Below are 3,884 nucleotides of genomic sequence, written 5' to 3' on the forward strand. Positions count from 1 at the left end.
AATATGATTAGTTCATCGTTCTTGATTCATCCTATTATGAATGAAACATGTTTGCAATGAAAATTAGAGATTATAGTTAGTCATGCCATGCTTAATTATCTAGGAGTTTATAATGGCTTACCTTGTGTGCCAACATGGAAATTAAAATGGTTGTGATGAAGTATGATAGGATGGTATCCTCCTTTGAATGATTCAAGTGGCTTGACTTGGCACATGTTCACGCATGTAGTTGAAACAAAATCAACATAGCCTCCACGATATTTATGTTCATGGTGATTTATATCCTACTCATGCTTGCACTCAATGTTGGTTAATCTTAATGCATGTTTATGACTGTTGTCGCTCTCTAGTTGGTTGCTTCCCAGTCTCTTTCTAGCCTTCACTTGTACTAAGCGGGAATACTGCTTGTGCATCCACTTCCATAAACCCCAAAGTTATTCCATATGAGTCCACCATACCTTCCTATGTACGGTATTTACCTGCCGTTTGATCATTTGTGAGTACAGTGGGGTTTTACGCCCAAACTGCGAGTGTCGTGTTCCCCACAGGGACTAGGCGATGACGACTATGCTCGGCTAAATCTAGCTAACACAATTTTAAGAGACGGATGCAGAAAATAGAACCTAAACTAAACAAGGTAGTTCCCGGAGATCATTGCCAAAGAAAATGCAAAATGAGCAAAGGGAGATTTAGATTTTCTATATTGTCTTTTTGGCAATTTCCATATTACTCGAAGAAATTAATGCTAACACAAGAAAACATACGGCTAGGAAATTAAAAAGACAAGAACATATATATAACTATCTAACATGAATAGAGGGAAGAAACAAGAACTTGAGCTAATACATGGACTACAAAACTGAATATATTTCTGCAGAAAAGGGAAGACACTGTGACAACACATACATGAACTGGAATTATGTAAATTCAGTGCAAGTGACAAGCATACATGTACCACACAGGTGACAAATATAACATTCACGAACTTATTTTATATAGATGCATCAACTAGTCAGATCCCAAAACACATACACTATATTATACAAGTACTAAACAGAGCAAATAGCAGTTTGCATGTACTCTTCAAATCTGAACCTTACAAGTCTTAAACATCTCTCAATACTATAGAAATTTCAGAGAGAGAGAAGGCAACAGCAGGAGGTTGAGAGAAAAGAAGCAGCAGCAGGGGGCGTTGAGAGGAGGGAGGAGGAGTAGCGGGGCAAAGGAAGATGGAGTAGCAGCAACGACTTGGAGTTTGGAGATGGAGAAGGAGCAGAACAGCAGCGTGGTAGGGGAAAGTAGTAGAGCAGTAGTAGTAGGGATTCAGAGAGGAGGCGAGCTTGGAGAAGGATAGTAGCAGGGAGAGTTGTAGACGAGCAGCAGCAGGGGCGCGGGGAAGAAGGAGCAGCAGACAGGGATTCAGAGAAGCGGGGAAGAAGGGAAGAAGAAGCAGCAGCAGTGTGTCTGGCTGGGCGCGCCCGCTGGAGGGAGAGGTCGCGCGAGGTGGGCACTGGTGGCTGGCGCTGTGATGGATGGATGATGGTGTGGGTGGTGGATGGCGCGGGTGATGGTGGAGCAGCGAGGTCGCGGAGGCGCCGCCACGATAGCCTGGCCGCGGCGGCGGCCGGAGGTGGGAGAAGAAGTGGTGAGGGGGAGAGAGATGGAGATGCCAGGCTCGATGGGAATTGGAAATGGACTAGGGATTTTGACCCCTCGATCTGATCTTCCACTTGCACAATGGCCCTCCTGCTTCCTTCTTCCTTCGCAAGAACATCGCTCTCTTCTCAAGTTGGCCCCCTGGTTACTTTGTTTCTTCTCGCACAAATCCATTCTTCCTCCTCTTCTTCGTTCTCTTAGTCACTTAGTCCAGATCTTGAAGTTTATAGTGCCTTCTCGCAATTTTCTGCAAAACAAACTGCTGAGTAGTAAATGACCCCTTTATATGATTTTCATGCAAATACGCAACAATTCATAGCAAGAAGTGAATGAATATATCTCAATAAACCGCATATTTGAGTGACAAAAGATGTATATGAAATGTGCTTATCAAGTACCCCCACACTTAAATCTTTGCTTGTCCTCAAGTAAAGGAATATGACAAGAGCAAGATTGTGAACAGTGAGCTGACTAGAGAATGCCAAGTGAAATAGATCTCCAAACAAAGCATGTTGTAGTATAGTGGTAAGTATTCCCGCCTGTCACGCGGGTGACCCGGGTTCGTTCCCCGGCAACGGCGCCAAAATGGTCATTTGTGAGTACAGTGGGGTTTTACGCCCAAACTGCGAGTGTCGTGTTCCCCACAGGGACTTGGCGACGACGAGGCTAAATCTAGGTAACACAATTTTAAGAGACGGATGTAGAAAATAAAACCTAAACTAAACAAGGTAGTTCCCGAAGATCATCGCCAAAGAAAATGCAAAATGAGCAAAGGGAGATTCAGATTTTCTATACTATCTTTTTGGCAATTTCCATATTACTCGAAGAATTTAATGCTAACACAAGAAAACATACGGCTAGGAAATTAAAAAGATAAGAACATATATATAACTATCTAACATGAACAGAGGGAAGAAACAAGAACTTGAGCTAATACATGGACTACAAAAATGAATATATTTCTGCAGAAAAGGGAAGACACTGTGACAACACATACATGAAGTGGAATTACGTAAATTCAGTGCAAGTGACAAGCATACATGTACCACACAGGTGACAAATATAACATTCACGAACTTATTTTATATAGATGCATCAACTAGTCAGATCCCAGAACACATACACTATATTATACAAGTACTAAATAGAGCAAACAGCAGTTTGCATGTACTCTTCAATCTGAACCTTACAAGTCTTAAACATCTCTCAATACTACAGAAATTTCAGAGAGAGAGAGAGAGAGAGAAGGCAACAGTAGGAGGTTGACAGAAAAGAAGCAGCAGCAGGGGCATTGAGAGGAGGGAGGAGGAGCAGCGGGGCAAAGGAAGATGGAGTAGCAGCAACGACTTGGAGTTTGGAGATGGAGAAGGAGCAGAACAGCAGCGTGGTAGGGGAAAGTAGAAGAGCAGCAGCAGTAGGGATTCAGAGAGGAGGCGAGCTTGGAGAAGGATAGCAGCAGGGAGAGTTGTAGACGAGCAGCAGCAGGGGCGCGGGGAAGAAGGAGCAGCAGACAGGGATTCAGAGAAGCGGGGAAGAAGGGAAGAAGAAGCAGTGGCGGTGTGTCTGGTCGGACGCGCCGGCTGGAGAGAGAGGTCGCGCGAGGTGGGCACTGGTGGCTGGCGCTGTGATGGATGGATGATGGTGTGGGTGGTGGATGGCGCGGGTGATGGTGGAGCAGCGAGGTCGCGGAGGCGCTGCCACGATGGCCTGGCCGCGGCGGCGGCCGGAGGTGGGAGAAGAAGTGGTGAGGGGGAGAGAGATGGAGATGCCAGGCTAGAGGGGAATTGGAAATGGACTAGGGATTTTGACCCCTCGATCTGATCTTCCATTTGCACAATGGCCCTCCTGCTTCCTTCTTTCTTCGCAAGAACATCCCTCTCTTCTCAAGTTGGCCCCCTGGTTACTTTGTTTCTCCTCGCACAAATCCATTCTTCCTCCTCTTCTTCGTTCTCTTAGCCACTTAGTCCAGATCTTGAAGTTTATAGTGCCTTCTCGCAATTTTCTGCAAAACAAGCTGCTGAGTAGTAAATGACCCATTTATATGATTTTCATGCAAATACGCAACAATTCATAGCAAGAAGTGAATGAATATATCTCAATAAACCGCATATTTGAGTGACAAAAGATGTATATGAAATGTGCTTATCACCGTTCCAAGTAAATTTGCATGTGCCAAACTCTCAACCTTCAAATAATAATCCATTTTGTATGCTCGAATAGCTCATGTA

At 44.6% G+C, this 3,884-nt stretch overlaps 1 long non-coding RNA gene across 1 annotated transcript; it reads right to left on the reverse strand.

Moving 5' to 3' along the window:
• Nucleotides 1-977: 977 nt before the first annotated feature.
• On the reverse strand, nt 978-3,596 carry LOC125543856 (uncharacterized). The gene is made up of 2 exons (XR_007298910.2): nt 2,780-3,596; nt 978-1,903 (listed from the first exon to the last, which is right to left on the reverse strand). It is a non-coding gene; the product is annotated as an uncharacterized LOC125543856 (long non-coding RNA).
• Between the last annotated feature and the right edge of the window lie 288 nt (nt 3,597-3,884).

The sequence above is a fragment of the Triticum urartu genome, chromosome 3A (genome assembly GCF_056163025.1).
Source record: "Triticum urartu cultivar PI428250 chromosome 3A, HENAU_Tu73, whole genome shotgun sequence".
Taxonomy (NCBI): Eukaryota; Viridiplantae; Streptophyta; class Magnoliopsida; order Poales; family Poaceae; genus Triticum; species Triticum urartu.